Source organism: Micropterus salmoides, unplaced genomic scaffold, assembly GCF_014851395.1.
Source record: "Micropterus salmoides isolate LMB-PRFRI ecotype aquatic unplaced genomic scaffold, ASM1485139v1 Ms_hic_scaffold_7, whole genome shotgun sequence".
In the NCBI taxonomy this organism is placed as follows: domain Eukaryota; kingdom Metazoa; phylum Chordata; class Actinopteri; order Centrarchiformes; family Centrarchidae; genus Micropterus; species Micropterus salmoides.
Window position 1 is genome coordinate 14,330,420 of NW_024044459.1, and position 21,696 is coordinate 14,352,115.

Sequence of the window (21,696 nt, forward strand, 5' to 3'; positions counted from 1 at the left end):
GGCCTAGAAATGCAATGCTGCCCAGAATGTCACTTTGACTCTGAGTTGATGAACAGCCTCACTGAGGTAATACATCTGATATGGTGCAGATTTTTAAAAAACGTCCATCTAGGCTTGTGGATCAATTTGTAGTTTAAATAACTGGGAGATTAAAGGCAGGAGATTTGTATCATGTTAATCCTGCAAAATTACATGCTCCAAATAACCCGTCGGCTGAGGTCAAACTTTATACCGAGCCAACTTGAGATTAGCTTCAATTAATATCACACACTGACCTTGCAGGGTACTGCTGCAAAAGTTCTTAGAGAGCTCATCAGGATTATTAAAATCAGCCTCTTGGTTTATCCCCGATTCTTACCGTCATAATCCATGCATTGTTTGCCTTGATACGGTGCAGGGTCTGTATGTATTAATCATTCCATTCAGCTCCGATATTTATTTAACACTAAACCAATCACACCGATCAGCAGAGGTAATCAACAGTGAAATAGCATCACTTACCTCACTGGAATATGGATAAGCATTCATCCATAAAACAATCTGGCAAAGAGGCTTCAGTTAAGGGCATCTAAGAGGGTACAGAGCAACAAGATCCTCCTACCTCAATCTTCCATTGTCATAAACATTCAGACACAGGGCTCAGTTTATAGGAGTTCTGTTTAATGAGAGTCATCCGCCGCTGTAGCCTGTTGTGCCTTTATAACACAGCATGCATTTAAGGTGTTAGTGGCAGCCACAAGCCACGGCACTTAATTCCTTCCTCTGGGCGCAGTCTATTGCTAGTTTAACTGCACCCACATACACAAAACCTTTTTCAAGTGCACAGACTGATTATATAACATGCATTTGTGGGTCCATATAAAGGGGATTTTTACTTGGACCACTCATTCCTTCAGAGTTAGTGGGTTCACGGTGGTGCAGCACATCATCTACTCTGCTTACATGTTTCTTAAATGATAGCCACTTATATAACTTAAAGACACACGTGCAAGTACATTTCTCCAGGAACAAAACCTTGATACGAGGAATTCACTTTAATTTCCCCAAACAATCCACGAACAGGGTGAATAAATCATAAGATCAAACAACTTCATCTTCAGCATTTCTTACATCAACTTTTCTCTTTTATGTCTGAATTCAAAGCTTTGCAAGAACTCCCACATATGTCTGATTCTTATATCATGAATAGATGTTCAGATCCTGCATCCTCAACAGTAAATCTGACACCTTAAGCTTTGGGACCTTTAAATGTTGTTTCCTATCGATCACTAATCAAACCCTCGTTTAGGGCAGCATTTCACTACTTCAGTCTTTTTTCTATCTCATGCTAACGCCAGACAAGTCAAGTGAAAATACTTCCGATTTGTGTGAGATCAACGCAACATACATTTTCGTTCCAATGAAAAATTTTAATTGCCAAAAATATAATATTAAATAAATAGTTGTTTCATTTGGAATTAAATGCTATGAGTGGCAGATAGAGGTTTAATATTTCACATCATATGTTATGGTGTAAATAGGGGTTTTAAGTCATATTTTACATTGAGATTTGTTCAAATATAGCTTTTATACTCAGAAGTGACATAACACTTGACCCATGAGGAAACCAAGAAAGGTTTTCTATTGCACAACACAATTTGTATTCTACTAGAACTTTATTAGCTTCACATACAGTGTGTAATATTTCTGAGGATCTATCAAGAGAAATGCAATATAAGATCCATAACTATGTTTTCAGTGGTGTGTAAAGACCTTACATAATAAAGCATAATGTTTTTATTACCTTAGAATGAGACATTTATATCTACATAACCGCGGGCACCCCTTTCCATGGACATGAGAGCGTGTTTCCTCACTATGTTCTTGTTCTTCTGGTAGAATTCAGGCAGTGCAGATGCTCATCACTATTTTGAATACGTCACAAGAAGAAGAAGTAGTAATAATATACTGCTGGGGTCTGGAAATAAGTTTTGCATTGGAGCAATATCTTGTCAAGCATTAGCTCATGGATGAGAATATAAGCCATAATATTGACCTGCAGCAACCTGTTGTTCAGTTAGCTCAGTTGGTAAGGTGCTGGGCTCATTTGTCAAGACAATCCCACCTCAAGAAAACTTTTTTTTTTTCTCTCTCTTCAACAGATGTATTCTGTTTCTCAGATCACGGTATGTGCAGCACTGTTTTTGTTTCAGTGTTTGCTTTTGCAATTCCCAAGTACCTCCAGGCAGAGGACATTTAGGGGAATCACGTTCTCTGACGGCTCTTTCAGAGGTGTGTCAAGCAGGCTACAGACTTTTTTAATGTCGTTCAGAATTTTTCAAAGTAAAAGCTCAGTTCAACTCCAATACTGCATTACAGTAAACAAGCTTCTCGTGCTTTTATTGTGTAGGCAAAACCATTAAAGAGGAAGTGATTATGTGAGTAACTGTTGCTGACTGAGATCTATTTCAGCACCGCTATCAAAGTATTCATATATTTTTATTTTCTGCTACCAAAGCACCGTAATCTGGCCGCGGGCCAGATATTATTGCTGGCAGGCAGTTTTGGCGAGGGTCCATAATCACAGAGAGAATGTGTTTCCCTTGTCAATGTTTGTATAAACTTTATCTAATGTGTGATTTATAATGGAATGTGGTGCAGAAACAGTGACAGTGTTTCACTCTCTTGGCTTACATTTTCCATGTTGTTTGTCAGTGGCCAAGTCACAATAACACTTACAATTACTGAATAATTAAGTAAATTTCTTAATAAATATACCTAAAGAACCCTAATTTCTTGTCATTTCTTGACTGGCCACCCTCTGCTCTCTCAGAAGAGACACCTTTTCTGCTGTGTCAGCCACCGTAGCTGTCCTATCCTCTTTGAAAGGTTAGGGGGAAGTGATGGACTGGATAGATAGTTGTAATTCACAACCCTCGCCACTAGATGCCACTAAATCTTACAAACTGAAACTTTAAGCAGAAAAAAATATAAAGGTAACTAAACATTTCTGTAGTGACGTGAACATGTTCTTAATCTCTCAGAATACCTCAATATGTAATGTCATATGTTGTTCAAACTAATGATTCCTATCACTTTCGACTGCACTACTTGTTAACAAATTGTTACAGGAGGCTGCTTCCACTCTCTGAGATACCAAATCACTAAAGTGAAACCTTTTAAAGATTTCAGCTTAGTGATGGAGAACAGAGGACTCTTAAGACTCCCAAACCTTCCCGTCAGTGTTGTGCCCTGCCAAGAAAAATCATATTTCCATTCAAGGTCCATTTAAAGAGCTGGGAAGGGTTACAGATGGTAATCACCTTAGTAGTGTAGCCTGTCTCCAATCCTCCATCTAATATGCAACACTGATGACTGATAATATATTATTGATGCTTCTGGCTGGTCTTGAAAGGCTAGGTTTGACCATGACTATCCATCTCATGGATATTTTAGTACAGTTTCTTCCAGAAAATGACACTGCACTTCAAGAGGTCAGAATGATGAACAAATAAATGAAGTACATCTAATGTTATACTGACAGTGGAGTTCAGTAAAATTACACACTTGGGCATTTATATACACAATGTGTTCAATCCAAATTAAGATTTTTGTGAATCCTAGATTTAGCCAGAACCTAATGAAGCCCCACGTGTCTAAATGTGGACGAAAAAAATAAATCTATGGACTCTTGTGTGATGATTTGAAGGGCCTACTGACTGACTGACAACCTTTCAATGGACAAAAAGTAAGCTTCACGGCTTGTAGCTTATAAATCCAGTATATGCTGATTCAAAAGAATCGCACACTACACAACTGATGTGAAAACTCTTAAAATAGATTGTCAGTATGTTTAATAGTCATTGCACCCTTAATCTTTATTCAAAAGTTTTAGTAATAATGTTACCTTGTTGTGACAATAAAAAATGCAAAATTGTGTTTTTGGAACTCTTTCAGATGCCAAAACCCTTTTTCTTTTTATACCTAATAAATTCATTCTAAAGATATGAAAGTAAATAAGCATGTCAGCAAATGTTTCCTTAATTCAATCACCGATACTCCATTATCACTAACTTGTTTGATTTTAATCTCAACATTTCTTGATTTCCTTAATGGATGGACAGATTCCATTCAAACGACAGTAAATATCCAGATTTAAAGATCTGACTCCAGTAAGGATCATCTGTCTATACGAAATCCAATCTGTGTGTTTTCAAACATGTCCTCAACATGTCCTGTAAATATATAATGTCAAAAGTTGCTTTTGAAATGCAAAACCCCTGTCTTCCTTCTGGCAAGAGAATTGTGAACATTTGTTTTAACACAGCCTCAACTGTTTGAGTGTGCCACACTAAAATATTTCATGGCTGCAAATCACTTGTAATCCCATTGAAGCACATTAAAGTTCTGGTGGATCTGAAATAAATTTCAGACTTTAGACATGCTGCTGGGAATACTATAACCGTTCCTCTCTGCATATAAATTTTCAACAACACTGGAGTTTTGAGCATTGAAATGTACCCAACAGATGCAGTGCATTCAAGATAATCAGGCCAGGGTATGCTGATAGGCCCCAATCCTTAAAGTTTCATTAAACCAACTATTTTATGAGCACCATTCTTCTCCGTGCCTTCGATCTATTTCATTGTCGTGTGGGATGGCTGACTAGCTTTTTGTTTCACAACCAGACTTGTGTCCTTGTGTGCTGTTGATTCATTGCATAGAAAGTAGCTGATTTTACAGCACATGGTGCTGAAAAGAAGTCTGATGTCTGGAGGCTGTATCCAAGTTTGTGTCTGCCCCAGACAGAATAAAAAAACATTGCTACAGCGGCAGCCACGTGAAGGTTTTGGCAAGTTGACGTGGTGCAATGGTCCGGCTGTCAATGTCGAACCAAACCTCCCAGACAGATGATGGAGAGCAGTGCATTTAAGAGATGAAAGCTTTTCCCTGAAGGAAACTGTAGCAGCCAGATGGTACATACAGTATGTATTGACATTCTCAATGGATGTTGTATACAAGTAAGTATACTATATAAACTCTGAATGTATACTGAGTATACTGTGCAATTCTGCTTGGAACTGAAGAGGGTGATTGTTTTTACAAGCAGGAATGACCTGACATGTTGTTTTGAGGCGCGGCATAACTGAATCAGTCTGTAAATGTGCTCATTTGTTTATCCAGGGCAGATCCTGCAAAGCTGTCTGGAGACCCTGAAGAATAAGGCACCAAACCACCTGTCTCTCCCTTTGGTATTTTCCTTTGTTTGTCACATGCATAACCCTCAATCTGTCGTTTAGGTGCAGCTACAGCTGGTACACTAAGCTAGAGTACAAGACTCAGGCTCCCATTTTTTAGCTCGAATTTGTTTTTGTTCTTTAGGCAAAATCCAATAAAAGAGGATTCAATCATGAAAGCCAGGGAGTTTATTTCACCCAATTGAGTGCTAAAACGTCTCTTCACTTGTACAATTGAGGTTTTTCACTTTCAAGTAAGGGATGCCACAAGGCTTAACTTGTAATGAGTTTTGGGAAACAGGGGAGGGAAATGTTTAATTTCCTCCTATTAAACTATGTTTATTGATAATTTGACCATTTTATGCCACCAATCATACACATGTATGGTGCATCTGTATGATTGGTGGAATATCCTGTAGTCTCACTGTCAAAAGCTTCTGAAACATCCATCAACATCTGATATTCACCGCCACTGTCTCCATAACATACTTCTATTATCAACTTCTTTGTCTGCTCACTAATTTCCTGTTCTTATCTTTAGCATGCTAATTGTCTCTTATTGATAATGCATTATACAGGCTGTAATGTTTAGCCCCATGGTGGAAAGAAGAGACATGGACATGGACTTCTTCACCTGGTGCTTCAATTTCTTTTTCCACCAGATACGTGGAAAGTGCAGGTGTGCTGTATCATAACAAACTGATATTAAACAACCTAATATAAAAAAACCTATATCAGGCCCTGACTATTGGGCTGTAGCACATGTGCCCTTCCAGGCCAAAGCTGTTCTCCCAAGAGGAGCCTCTGTCTCCTTCCTTTATACCAGAAGCCCCTCCTACAAGACAAACCAAAGTTAATTGACAATCAATTAAACACCATTATGTTACCTCAACAGTCCAAAACATTTCTGACTACATCAATACACAATATATCAAATATAAAACAGGAAATGAAATGTTACATGCTAAAAAAAGCTTCTCAAAACAGCAACTTAAGGTACTCCAGTACACCTCGCCGTACTGGCTCACACTTGGACCATTTATAGGGGGTCTTCCCCCCTATAAATGACTACACACTCCATCACTTCCTGTTTGCCCAACCCGGTCTCACTCCCAAGTCGTTACATATGGACGCTTGGTCAAGAGCCATAATCGTCAGTTTGTGACGCACTAGGGATCCCTTTGACGTCATAGTTCGACGTATTGAGGGAAGCCCTGTTGTGTAAGTTTTTGATGGTAAAGGCAAGTATAATATTTAAGAGAAAAGATGAAGTAAGGAGGTGATTGGGGTGGATAGAGGGCCAGAACCCGGACCTTGAAGCAGGAGAACAGGGTTTGTGTTATTTAGGCGAGTGAGGTAAATTGACATTAACGTTAGTTAACTTAAGTCTTAATTGACATACATAGCTATTTTAACCCAAACCATGATCTTTTCCTAACCTTAACCAAGTAGTTTTGTTGCCTAAACCCAACCAAGTACTTTCTGTGCCTAAACGAAACTGCAACGTTTCACGACTTTAATTATCCGCGTTTCAACATGGCAATGTATCGAAACGTTACGTTTTATCTTGAAAGTGTAACCGGATATTGCATATTTATTGTTGCTAAGCGTTGCTAACTTGACTGTGGATCCCTAAACGTCAATAATTGATGCAAAAGGGCTATCCAAGTCTTTAAAAAGCGACGACAAAGGGCCTCGACCATGCGTCAGACATTTGACGAGTAGGGAGTGAGACTGTGTTGGTTTGCCACTTAGGCCCAGATCCCTGCTTGAGGATGAGAACAGGTGAATAAAACATTTGGATGACCTTGGGTAAATCCAATGAGCTAAAATAAATGACTTGAAATGAACTGTGTATGTGTTGTATTTATCTAACCCTGATTTCAACTCTTCCGACTAGTACTTAAATGAACTGAAATGAAATGACATGAAATGACAAGCCATGTGTCCATTGATGCTAGCCCATATGCTAAAGTTATGCTAATGCTAAAAGTCCTATGCTAATGCTCAGCTAAGGTTAGCTTAGCATGCTAAGACCAATGCTACCACTGGCTTAAATGAGGGCATGGGGCAGCCCCATGACACAGGCAAAGTGAAGTCTATCAAGTAAGCATGCTTCTCTAATTTATTTTACTTTACTACCCTCCTTTAAAGACTGTTTACCTTTTCCATGTCAAAAAGGGCCCCTGTAACTCATCTATGACAAAGGGTTGTCTGTGCCTAGATGAATGATTGCTCTAGTGTTTTTCTCAGTTCATCTCTTCATCTAGAGCTGATCTAATTCTACCACCTTCTTTAATGCATCATGGCTCAGCTTTTGCAACTGATGTTGATCTCTCTTTTTTTTTTACCCCAAGACCTAATCATGTTGGCTAGCTCTGTTTTTAATGATGGCCCCTACCTGTTTCATTGTGCATAATACATTTAAAAAGGTTCCTAGAGCCACCCCTTTGGCTCAGACCATCGCAGTGCTCAGGATAATTTATGAGCAGCGGTGAAAGATTCCTTAAACTGTGGTCGACCTTTTAGGATTACAGATGTGTTTCAGCAGAGCTCCTTGAGTGCAGACACACTCATAAAGCAGTGTCACCACATCTTTGTTTCTGATTAATCTTTGTGTATAAAAGACCTATTATGCCTGCGTTGTATCCTGACCTGAGCTCTCCATTGACCTTGTAGTTGATTATGTGTTGCATGCTCCAAAGCCTGCAAAGGAAGGGTGAATAATTGCATTTAGTTAGTGTTATTAATCTTGCATAACATTAGGTCTTTATTAATCAGATATTTACATTGTTTATCCTGAATGTAGCCATGTATCCACAAAAAATACAGTTTAAATTATGATGTTGTTGTATTCAGAACCCATTATCAATGGTCTCCATTGCTCCCCAGTTTCCCCTTTATGCTACATTGCATTTGTGTTGCACAATACTGAATATACTCACTTAATTCTTTTCTAAACTAAAGGAATATTTAGGAAATGTCTTTATTCACTTTCTTGCCTGAGATTTAGCTGAGATGATCAGATACCACTTTCATACATGTCTGCCAAATATAAAGCTACATCCAGAAGCTGGTTAACTTAACTTAGCATAAAGACTGTAAACAGGGGAAAAATAGCTAGCCTTAACATAACAATATCCTACCTATACCGGCACCTCTTAAGATCACTAATTAACATGTTATATCTTATATGCTTAATTAGTTATTTCTTGGTCAGACACAGTGACTTCTAGGAGTTTCCAGCACATAATCCCCCCTGAAATCACAAATGACCATTTCTGTAGGGATAAAAAGTTCATTAGTGAACTTCAGAGGTGCTGGCAGGCAGCTTTTGCTAGCAGTCTTTATGCTAAGCTAAGTTAACCAGCTGCTAGCTGTAGCTTCACATTTAGTGGACAGATATGAGAGTGGTATCAATCTTCTTATCAAACTCTCAGCAAGACAGCTAATCGGCATATTTCCCAAAGTGTCTAATTATTCCCTTTATGTAGACATTTTCCTTTGATAAATTTTAGTAAAAGGGTGTCGCTCAAAAAAAGATATCAGAAGATTGTGTCCAATCTTACAATACAGTAACTCTGAGTGTCCTCTTGAAAAGCAAAGGGTCTCATAAATGATTATATTCCCCCACAGTCCTGCTGTAATTGCTTCTTCAAAAACCTACATTGGCTGAGACAGGACAGCCCATATGGACACTGCAACCCACTTTACTGGGCCCTCATGACATACGTCTCACACTGACAGTGGCTGTTGTTTCAGGGTTCCTGCTTGGAGACGTGGTATTGATTTCCTCCCCGTGCTCCTTCCACAAGTAATATACAGCTTTAATCTAATTGGCGTGCGGGAACTTTGGAGGAGTGATGTCTACTGAGACATGTGTTATGTATTATTGCTACCTTCATACTCTGATTCACACTGACCTGGTGTCAGCTGTCTACACTGCTGACAAAGCACCTTTGATCACAGGGGAATAATGTCACAGTAAAATGGTAAAGGGAAAAAGTATTATTAGATGATTCAAATAAGATTATGATGTTAAATTTACACTCACAGCTATGTTTGGCTGTAATATATTATATATATTTTTTTTATTTTTATTTATTTATTTTTTTCTGTAAATCAACAGGCATAAGGATTGATGTATTAATGTGATAAAATATCATGTGACATCATGTAAAATATCTTTCAATGAAACCTTTTTTGTATGAAAGCCTTCATTCTGTCCAAGCTGATTTCTTTTGCATGTTGCTGTCAGCATGGGAGAAAACACCCTGTAAAGTTCAACATACCCTGCAGATGGATTCTGCACTGTGATGTATAAAACCACTGATGGCATTTTACAGTAGTTTATATGGTGCTTGTCACTCCACAGACATTACATTGAAGTACATTATTGAAAGCTTTTTTAGACTCTTATTCATCTTGAGAAGCCTTAAAACCCAAATTAAACCATTCAATACGAAGGTACATTATTATACAGATAAAACCAACACAACAAAGAATACAAATCTGACGCTCTAATGGAGCACTGACCAAGAATAAACCTTTACTGTGTATTCAGCCCTGGGACCAGACAAATTGCATCAAATGCCAGGTTCACCCAGGGGCCACTGTCTGCCAGACAGATATTCTTCATCCAAGGGCAGTGTGACAGCAACTATGTCGTGCTTGGCTATTTACATCTTCTTAGCCGTGGGTTTTTTAAAAACTATATAAATGTGGCTCCTTTAAAGGGCAGCATAGCTTCTTATGGTGAGATGCCAGACGAGTTCACTGCACATTTCCCCTAAGAATAGAGGCATTTTGATGCAGCCACCTCCCTGTGGCATTAGTAAAAAGTCAACTTTGATAAAAGGCAAACATCATCCAGATTTACTTGGGCCTTGCCTCCAGACACCTTCAATGAGTATCCGTACCATTTTCAATCTCACGCTCTTGCACCCCTTGAATCCGGAGTGTGTTCCTCAATGTGAGTGGTAGACATATCAAGAGATGCTGAGATTTCCATTTTGTGTGACTTAATGTACTTCACAATGCAGCCAAGCCTGTAATCATCTCCTAGAGAAACAGTGGAATTGCTAGTATGATTTCTTTATAGACCTATTCAAGTTCTCTTCAATTGCCTTAAGATATTCGGCTCAATCAGTCCATGATCTGCTGTTTTTCCTACCAACACTGTGAGTCAGCTCCTTACTGTCCATTCAGCCATGTGCTGTATCGTAGTAGTGGCTTGTCTGGCTGTGAAATGTTATCACTAGGCCCGGGTCTTCATCACACTGAGTGAGGCCTGGAGGATCAATGCACTTATAGTGGATCGCTTTACTCTGCCATGTGCATAATGGGTTGATAGGTGGTTTCACAGAGCTCTCAATCTGTGTGAATGTGTGCATGTTTGTGTGTGGGCTAAGGGTGCTGTATCATGCATGCATGAGCACATGAATGTTTGCATGCTTATGAGAAACCCTAACACTTAAAATCAATACCATAAAAACTCAAGGTTAGTGATCTGTAATGACTACTAGCACCCCAAAATACGGCACAAGCATCACTGCATTAAAATACAATTAAAAGTTTGTTTAGCTTCATAAATGAAAAGGTATAAATCCAAATGTGCTCCTTGTGTTTTGATCATATTCTAATATTCATTAAGTCATCTATGTAGCAGACCTCCCCGTGTGAATTAAAATGCAGACCAGTCCTAAATCAACGTATAGATTAACATCATAGATCCAGAGCAAAGGGAATAGGACCCCTCTCAGAGAGGATGGTATTTGCTGTGGCGCCTGTGCCATATCCCTCTTTAATTAACACCGGGAAGTGTTGTGGAGAGGTGGCAGGGGTTCTGGCAGGTAGGTGGGAGTTTTCGACAGCCAGCTGATAACACTCCTGTGCACAGGGGTCTGCACAGTCAACAAAAGGACAAACCAAAGGTCTTCTACACAGCTCAGTGAACCCAGCCCCTCTTTCACCCCCAGGCTACCACCTGTCTGGGCAGGGCAGCAAGAGCAAGATCAAGAGCCTGGCAGCAGAGTGGCATCGGGCCAGAGTTAGCAGCCGCTGCGTTCATTCCACCACCCAACATGAGCCAGGAACACGTGAGAGAGAAAGCTCTGTATCTCTGTGAGGGAGGGAGGAAGCTAGAAAGGGAGATGAAGAGACAGACAGGGAGATAAGTTGCATAGATTTAAAAAAAAAATTTAAAAAGTGTTTGCAATGGAAAGCTCTTAAGAGGAACGGTGCACCTTTATGCAGAGGCGTCTTTACAGGAGCAGATGCTTTTCTTCCGATGCAGCACTCTGTAAACTTTATAAGGAAAATTAAGAGCAGTATTAGACCACCTCTGTCTCACTGTCTGTCTGAATGTTCAGAAATACCCATCAAAGGCCTGTTTTTGTTTTTGAAAAGGTGTTTTAAAAAAAGGCTCTGTAGTCACAAGAGGATGCCCACCACTGCCACTGTTTCCTCAACCTCAACTCCACCACCCTCCTGCTTGTTAGTGCGATCACTGTCCCTTTGGCAGCTCTGCACATAATATATCTTCTCGCTGCAATTAACTGCTGCAGGGCCTGTGCAGGAACTTAGAGACATGTCCCCCCAGCAAAGCTGGTACCCTGGGGAGTTGATGTAGGAGAGAGATGGAAAGAAAATAAGAATGCAGGAGGAGAGAGTCAGTAGATGAAGAGGGGGGAGAGGGAGAAAGTGGGAATGCAGCATGCCAAAGCTTCCCACCCACCGCTTGTGTCTGTAATCTCTTGGGGAAGGGCTAGATATCAGGGAAAGAGTTGTTGTGTTGTGAGGAGTGCTAACAACTTCGTCTCTTCTGCCCCCTACTGCAGAGGAAGTGTTGATAGAAAAATATTTCAAAGAGAAGGGGAAGTGGTGTGGATGTAAACTTCTCATCCATTTCTTTGATGTAATAAAAGTACTTCACACTTTACAATTGCTATATTAAAGTGTATTAATCAGTGAAGTAAAATGGGAATTTTTCTGCTCCATAGCATAGGTTGACAAATAATATATCTTGTTAGGTGGTTAATCAATACAAATGACTCCGTGATTACACTGCGAGATTTGAGAATTTTCTTTGTAGATTGTCAAATAGTCTTTGATGAAAAGAAAGTGTCCAATATGTTGTTTTATTGTTTTGTTGGTTTATTGCAAAGGCTTTTGTCAAGCCCAAAAAAAATCAATAGCAATCTGGTATTAATATTACAGTATTTGACACATTTTAATAAGATTTGTGTTGGATCTGTGAGCTAATTCAATGCTTTATTCTTCTCTTCAGTGAATTGTAACTTCATTGTTCCTGTCTGCTTCTTTCTTTTGCCCCTTTAATTATATCTACTCACTGTATTGTAAAGCGTTGTGGCCCTGAAACCTTTTTTTAATCAGCCAACAGTCCAAAGGAGTGGCAGGATGGCCAAACAAAATATAACAATAGGTTGCTATGGTGATGTTGGTTACACAAGGTGAATCGCTAGCCAGATAGCTCGTTAAGCACATATAGCGTAAAACACTTTCCATATTAGCTACCAGGTATTTCACCCAGCTCTGTGCTGATTGCCTGCCATATATCATCTTTTTTTTTAAAAATCTCAAGGATTTCAAGATATGATCATACATAATTGATCTGAGCTTTGGTGTTGTTGCTCCAAAATTATTAGCTTCTTGTTGTCCGCAGCTGTAAGGCGGTAATATAATGCATTACTAAAAAAAAAAAAAGCAGTAATATTATACCTGTTACAATCTCAGTAACGCATGTTACAACGCATTTCAACCCAAAATTGATTGGTGTTTTGTTTGTTTTTTTATAATTCACCAATACCAAGAAACATTTTGGCACCAGAAAAACAAATCCATGAGTAATCCTTGCCGTTTGAGAGTACTCCATGAGTGCTCTCAAAAGACAGTAACTAGTCATTTATAATGTATTACATTTTGGAAGTAACTTGCACAACACTGCGAGTTATATAACAGGATGCAAGGCAGGCGCAGCCAGCTGCATTTGCATGGATCTGCCGCTCTTTGCTTTGACAATATAGATTTTTTGTTGCTTTACCGATACTCAGGTACAGAGCTTCCTCACCCGTCTCAGTAACTTACGTGACCCACATAATATACAGTAATGCAACATAACAGAGCAGGACAACAACACAGTGGAAGATTCATTCACTATAGTAATGTTACTTAGTGCAGTCTAACTGAAAAGTGTGCAACAGTCTCATTTATAATATTCAGTCCAGCTCACACAGTTTCGTTATCATCCAATAAATTCAGCTATGCTGACATTGCTGGGCCTCCTGTGAAAGTTACAAAAATAGGTCTAGTTATTGAAAAGCTGGAAGACGAGCTAACGCCGACGTATCATGTCAACTAAATGTTCAACTAACTAAATGTTCAACCTAAAGCTGACAAACATGTTACTTTAATGTTGCAGTGGGAGTTTACCTGAGTTTCCAGCATGTTGTGTGAAGCCGTCTCCCAGTGAGTCTGTCTGTGTGTCGGATTCTGCTCATGAGTTCAAGCACGCGCACAAGCACACACCTGCTTGCAATCTAAAAAACGCACCACTAGTGGCCGTGGCTGCAAGTGGCTGAATTCGAGCTAAGTTAGTTAGCTAGCTAGCTAGTGGATGATCCTGGTTGTTGTGTTAGCTAACACTAGTGTCAAATGCCACATCACTACCTTAGCAACTTCATAACTCAAACATGTACGACAGGAGAATAATTACTTACCTGTGGAGAGCAGCTACCAGACTCCATGCTGAGGTTGACTTGTGAGTAGATATGTGTGTGTGTGTGTGTGTGTGTGTGTGTGTGTGTGTATATATATATATATCTATCTCTCCCATAATATATTTTATAATACATTTTATAAATCCCGAGATACATTTGTGAATCCTTCTGTGTGCATTAATTAATTCTATGGCTCCATTTCAAAATCCTATAAATAAAGCAGACAACCTACAGTACACTCTATGACTCTAGTCTGGATGGCAAAGATTTGTTTAAGAAAAAAGAGTGAAGTGCTTTTTACAGGTACCATAATAGAATATACACTCCCCTTTTTTAGAATATAATAGTAAGTACATAATACACAATGTATTTGCAAGCAGTCAAAACAAATAGTTGCTCTTTCACTGTACTGGTGTTAATACGCATGTATTAGGTAGATTTTCACAAACTAACTGTACTAACTGTACAGAAGGAGTTACTTTTCATTCAGCGCTTGTGCTAAAAGAATCCGACTCCAGCTTCCACAGTTGAGAAAACTAATAAAGGTAAATAAGATCAGGAGTATTTGCTAACAAAGGGTTGATAAGTTGCAAAGGGGCTGGTTTGATTCAGGGATTAACAAGTGTGTTGACAATACTAAGAACTCAATACACATGCTGTCCTCAAAATCACACTTCAAAAGGTATTCTTTTCTGACATATGCTTCAACAGCTGTTGTCTCCTGGGCCCCATGTTCTGAAAATCAAACTCCCATTTGTCTCCTAATTGCAGCGATAAAATAATTTATTTTAATATCTTAATTTACTGTCCATATTTGTGCTGTATTTTCACTCTTATTCTAGCTATGCATAGATAATGTATGCAGTCAAAGGAAGTCACTGTGGAATACATGTTTGCAAATTATAACTATAGAGCAGCGCTGTGCTAATCTACATGGGGCGATTTAACAATAATTCAGCTTTCTGAAGGTTAAAATACAAACCCCTCTGCCTCCTACCTATGCTTCAGCAGTCAATGGTGAACATCCATGAGGGGGGACACCAATCCTGCCTTGCACTCCTGCAGAATATTGGCTGTCAAGAAACAGACATGCAATCAATCATGTGCAAAGTCACAGCCAATGTGAAGGATACCAGTCCTCCTCAGGCCTCATGGTTGTGACAAGGCAGCAGTTGCATAACGTTTGACATCGCACTGCTGTAGGTTGAGATTAATGGACACTGAGTATATGTACTTTAAAGGGCACCAGATAAAAAGTGTCTGACCTCCTATGGGGAAGACAGATTTTAGTGCTTATGTGTGCAAAAAAAACCAAAAATGCCTTGATCACTTGATCTGTGGAGGACATTAGCAGTGGAGAAATGGTAACACAAAATCAAGTGCTAAGAGCTAAGCTAAGACAGGACACTGGTTGAGTTATGCTTAATGGGCCCTGCTTCTTGGCATGTTTTCAGGATCATGCCTCACATTTTATCTCTCTTTCTCTGTTGCCTCTTGAGAATTAGGCATTGCCCAAAGTATACCATAAAAACAGCGTCTGCTGTTGGTGGATTCTTTTGTGTATGTTTGTTCTTTGCACTGGAGTCCACATACAAAGACTTATGCGGATTCCTTTGGAGTCTTTTTCTTTCTCTCGTAACTTTGACAAACCAATTCTCTTATTTGAAATTCTCTTAAAGGCGGGGAGAAAAGGATCTGAAGCCTTGATGTTTAAGTCTTTGCAGCAACTCTCAGTTCTCTGGCTGAGGCAGTTGCTTGATGCTCTTTTGCTTTGGGACATTTCAGCTATGAAATAGCGGCTCAGACACAGTAGTTCAGGAACTCACTGTAGCAAGAAACACCCAGCTGTGTCACCATCTCAAAACTTAACACTCCGTAAGCCTGCCACTTAATCTCCCGCTCATGTCCATTCAAATATCCAGCCAAAATACATTTAAATGCATCACTGTCCACATTTAAAATGGTATCCAGACAATGTGTGGTGTATGTTACTGCATACTCTTTGCTGTTTCAAGGGGGTTCCAGGATGCCCACGTATTTTGCTTTGATCCTTGCTAGGACTAGCAATAGATTGCTCTGGATTTAGATGTGATCAGATACTTATAGGATTTATCAGGCTTTCACAAGCTGCTCTCTACAAACACAGCCATGGTTTAAATCATGGCTCTGTGTATGCAGCACTGACAAAGAACATCATGTAATGCACATCTTTGCCAAATCCATGGACATTGTCAATTGGCACATCTTGCACACTGAACTCTAATCTCCTCCAAAAGCCAGTCAGTATTTTGAGAGGCAACAGGAAAGTTGTTCACCAAAACATCCTGATTACAGATTAAGACTGAAGTGAGTAAAAGGCTCAGAGAGGCAAAAAAAATAATGTCTCACATGGAAAAATGATAACTGCGTGTAGTACTTTCAAATGAATTTTTTAATGCTCCCAGTCTTAATCTTGACCACAAAAATAACTTTAATTTAAAAGTGCAAGAAAATTTTTTATTGTCAATGCCAACCAAAATGAAACACATATCTGATCCAAAAATGATTCATATAGGTTTCTCTACACTGCTGCTTCTGTGGTTAAGGCCTGGGTAAGTTATGTCTTTGGTAACATTGCTTTTGTGGCTAAAATATATCAACATTGGGACCTAATTCGCAATCTCTGGTGTCAACATTGTGGAGAGAAGCGTTTCTGCAGCAGGATAACAGTGTCACACTACTTTCTGCCTTTGCTTCTGAGACAGGTGATTAATTGCGTGACCGCCAGAGATCACTCGCCAGTAACACACAAGCAACATTTTAACCATTTGAGCAAATGACCACAGCTGTTGTTTTTCCTGTTTGGACAAACTGTTATTTTTTGCATCTCTTTGTGCCAACATGGTCCTTTAAGCACCCCACATATTTTCACTATTCACTGTTCATAATTCATAAAACACAAGAGGACAAGGGCAGCATCAGTGGCATTGCTCTGCCACTGATAATTAACAGCCCAAACTTGTAGCTAATAAACAGAGCTCCCCCTAATTGAACTGCCAGTTGCATTGTTCCTGGTTGCTTGTAGGGAATGGATGCCATGTTGCTGCTTGCAGTGTAATTACCTACCACTGTCGACTCAACTGCGAGAAAGGATCAATCTTGGGTGACATCAGTGGTGGATACCTCCTCTTGTATCCTTGGGTATTGGTTCTCTGTGTCAGGGAAAGTTTATCATCATGGATAGAGAGCTTTCTCCATGACTACAGGCCGTACTGCAGCTTGCCTTGTCCATTTGTAACACAACAGCTTCTCTGGATTATAGTCATTACTTCAAACACTCAGATTGCAAAGAAAACAGAGCAAACTCCAAATTTATGAACACTGCCCTATGTCATTTGATGGACTCCTAAACGGTTGAGGGAATTCAATTTGGAAAGGAATAGAGTTTTGAAAATGTGGCACTGTGCCTGCCAGTTTCTCAAGGGACGTGATTGATGTCTGTGAGTGGCATTTAGCACAGCTGACCCTCATTCAGATTACCATCTCATTAGCATCAATAGACTGAGACACACAAAAGAGAGCAGCGGCGTTGCCTGAAAGCTGTTCCGAGAGACCAGCCTCAGGGAATTTCTAGCTACAAAATACTTTAATTCCATAGTTCTAGTATGACATTAGGGGAGTGGGAGTGCAGCTGCATACAAATCAGATACAAAAACCCCTGCAATGTCAAGAGTTATGCCTTGAGCCCAAAATTTCCAAGCTAATTTGAAATATGTTTTTGAAAGTGGGGCTTCCATGAATGTATTTTTTGTTTTAATTATGACAGTCCCATATGGGGGTGGAGGTTGTGTTCGTGGAACATAAGGCCTTTAAATAAAATAATTAATCTAAATAATGTATGAAAGCAAGTTATGTGTGCATCATTAATTGTTTAATATGCATGAAATGTTGTTTACACGTTCTCCTTGGCGCTTCACAGCAACTAATAAAACCTAAGACTTCAACTCATCAGAATAGTGTGTCAGCTCGTTGAGCTGCCTGAAGAGGGAACATTTTGCAATTGGCAGAACATCAGCAAACTCTGTAGATCTCATTTAATCAATACCACCTTTTGTTTGTTAAATTAAACATGTTTGGTGATTTTGAGGCAATTCACGACTGAACGGGCAAAGATAAGAAGGCCGGTCTCTGTACATTCTTCTTTCAACATTGATGTCAAGACAGCATGTTATATGAAGACAGGGTTTCTTTCTTGTTTCATTTGAGAAGCTGCTGCAGGCCAATATATGGCCTACTTTTACCTTTTCCTCATCCCCCTGGTGGCGCAGATGTTATAAAACGGGGTTTAAATATAGTCTGTACAGATGTTTGTGTGCGATGGCGTGCAACGTAGGTGTGGATTTTGAATCATCTGTGATTCAATCAAGGTGGTAAAATAGGGGAGTGAAACTTGGATGGAAAAAAAAAAGATTGTGCAGGAGAGAGAAGATGAAGAGAGGAGGGGAGACAGATGGAGACAGGTGAGAAGCAAGAGACAAATGGAAAGTGTGTGTGCATGTGTGTGTTTTACAGAGAAATTTGTGTGAAGTAGAAAATTAAAAGAGAGTAAAGACCTGGTATAGAAGAGGGAAACTAAAAGAGAGGGGGAGGTATACTGAGAAAGGGGGGAAGAATGAACACAGGGTCTGTCTTGATTGTATTCAGTACTGTCTCCTGTCTGCCTGGCTGTCGCTCAGTGCTGGCTTAAACCCCTCCTGCTCACAACCACAAATGTAACCCCAGTCAGCCTAGCCAGGAGCTTTATTATTCATGTGGACCAAATACAAGACCAGAAAATGAGCACACTGCAAACCTCGGCTGTAATGCCTGCCTTGACTGTGCCAGCCACAGGAAACTGCTTCTGGGACAAATACCCTACGGTGTCTCATTGTCAACAAAACCACTACACCCTGTGTCACAATGCTATTGCAGGACAGAAAAAGAATCATATTTTCAAACTACAAAAAGTGTGGTATTTTTGAGTCCGCCTGACTTTATGCTGCAGAGTTGTTTGTACCATTACAGGGAAAACACCTCTCCCTAAATCTTCTAAATCCAGTCCTCAGTGAATGTTAAACCAAGGATACACATGAAATAGTATTCAGAGAATGGTGCAAATCTATCTGTGCAGCCAGGCTCATTTTCATGTGCCTTGCCAGAATAAAGAAACTGGGAGCAGTGAGTTGAATGTAAGTTGTAGAGTGCAACATTAATCAGCCTCAAAAATGGTGTTACCCGGGAGATTTGTGTGCTATAGTGACTACAGGAATGCAAGGTCACTGTATCACCCAGCATGAAAATGTACAGCATGTGAAGGCACACTCTTTCAAAACTGTGAGTTATCAGCTGGTTCCTAAGTAGACTTTGGACTGCGTTTGTTTCTTGTATCTATCCACTCTTTCAGCAAGGGGAAAATCTATATTTTTTAATTTTAAAAAAGTTGACCAGAGGCAAATATATCTCATATATTTTAATGATAGCAGGAAAGAAATGCAATTGTTGTCTTCCATCTACATCAAATGAGTTAACACTTCAGACAAATAAATGTTTGATTTTCTCCAAATGCTTGAGCACTTTTGCGCTAAATACTTATTACTGTTAATCAATTCGATGTGTGATACTGCATAACCATTTTATAAGGAGACAAAGTTATTTGCAAAATGGGGAAAATGTCAAATCAATAGTGACTATCTAAGCAAGAAAGCACACTTTGCTGTTCATCTCTTTGTTCTTGTTTTTTTTTTTCTTGGATGCTAAAGGTTACCCAATGTACCATGGACTCTAGTATTATGGCTTCCCTCTCAGCTTGTGAACTGGTAATACATCTGCAGGCAGATCAGGGGAGGTCATGTCTGAATTGCTGCTACTGTAGTATGGCAGTGAGACACATCTTGGCACACTTCTTGTTCCTTTTGGCTGTTCCTGTAATTGTCCTCCTGCATGCACTTCCTATTAAACATGTGAATGGTGAATTGCTCAACAAAAGCCACAGGCCAACTTGTGCATGTACCATTAAATGAGTGGCATGGCAGTGGATGAGAGCACTGGTCTCAACATTTATCATGTTTTTCAACTGCCTGCTTGGAATCATGAAAATGTCTCTTTCAGTGCTCTGCCATGCTGCTAAAAGTAACTGAACGGGCAATTCACAAACTGTCAGTTTCATCTCTAACTGCCACAATCAAAATGTTTTTTGAATAGTCACCCACACCCTCATGAGCGGAGATCCGTGTCTAAGATTTCAGATTTCTGGTAGAGAGGGCTTCTCCGAGAATTAACTCACAATCTTCCCAGGAGGAAACAGGAAATGACAAAAGAGCATGGCAGTCTGGAGGAGACAGGAAGGAAACAGGTGTCCAGGGAACCCCATCTATAATTCAGAAAAGGTATAATAAAATAAGTTCCCTTTTGTAATTTGCTTTAAGTGCGATGAAACGCAGCCCAAACGAAGAGGCTGGCTCCAGTGCAATAATAATGAAGACATATGTTTCCCTCATCAGTAGAGAAAGGCTGGGTCCTTGATTAAATATTGACTTGCTATTGTCTGTGTTCTCGTCTCAGTCTAATCAATAATTCATATGAGGTAAAATAGATGATTGGAATCATCTCAGATGGTATGTATTTTGCCCCACATGTGCTTTGTTTGTTTTCATGCACAACATTGAACAGAGCAGCAGCTCACTGCAAACGATCCCTCCTTAGTAGCTTAGCAGTAGTGACACTCTATCAACCATTTTAACATAATTTTACCAGTGTCAGGTAAATTTGTTTAGCATTCAGTGCATGGAATCTCTCACAGAATTGGCTGGTAATATTTTCTTTAGCTCAGCTTCAGCACCTCCATTATGCTCAATTTGAAGTCTGTCATATTATCATTAAATTAACATGACAATGTAATACTGTCAACCCGCAGCCACTTCCTATTAAATTCTAAGTCAATAGCGAATCAATGCTGACTGTAACAATTGATAAATCACTGTCTAGCCAATTCATGTGAACAATATGCTGATTTGAAGCTTCAGATTAGCAAGGGCCATTCTTTAAACCAATTGTTGATGTATGATTGTTATGTATACGTGGGGAGAGTAAACTGACTTTTATCTACTCAATTGTAGATCTATATTAATGCACAGGTTTCTTGCATCCAGTGTAATTCCACTTCATTATTTAGCAATGGAAAGCAACCAGGGTATTTGTATTATTCAGGCCACCATTTGCCTCTCAGTGGCAGTTCACCTGCAGCTTGCGTTGCCGCAGCAAAACAAGCAGTGCCATGAATCTTTTATAAGAGCGTGAAAAGGTTGACGATAAGTACAGTCCCTGAAGCCTGTTTCATAATGTGGTCTCTATAGAGTGGGAATAACATGTACAGCATGCCTACAAAAAAGTCATTGTCAATGATCACTCATGGGAGAAGGTGTGTGTATACAGAATGCTTGTATGGTGGACTATCATGTACTCACTCATGTACTCTAAACATAGAAAAACGCATGCAGTATCCATGAAAACAATTGGGGTCGATAGTGCTTTAAAGGTAGGTGAGGAAAGAACAAATAGGGCTATTTTAAAGCATAGCCTCTGGACCTCCTACAACGGCATTCATCCAGCATTTTCACCCTTTACTAGCATATGTCAAATGCATATCCCTGAAGAGCATCCAGGAGGCTTCTGCACAACAGGGTTCCGACAGCACCAACCAACTATCCTTAAAAGAGATACTGACA

General features: G+C 39.6%; 1 long non-coding RNA gene across 1 annotated transcript; it reads right to left on the reverse strand.

Annotated features, from left to right (window-relative positions):
• Positions 1-9,371: 9,371 nt before the first annotated feature.
• On the reverse strand, positions 9,372-17,421 carry LOC119891101. The gene is made up of 4 exons (XR_005442398.1): positions 17,060-17,421; positions 14,952-15,027; positions 11,462-11,522; positions 9,372-11,356 (listed from the first exon to the last, which is right to left on the reverse strand). It is a non-coding gene; the product is annotated as an uncharacterized LOC119891101 (long non-coding RNA).
• Between the last annotated feature and the right edge of the window lie 4,275 nt (positions 17,422-21,696).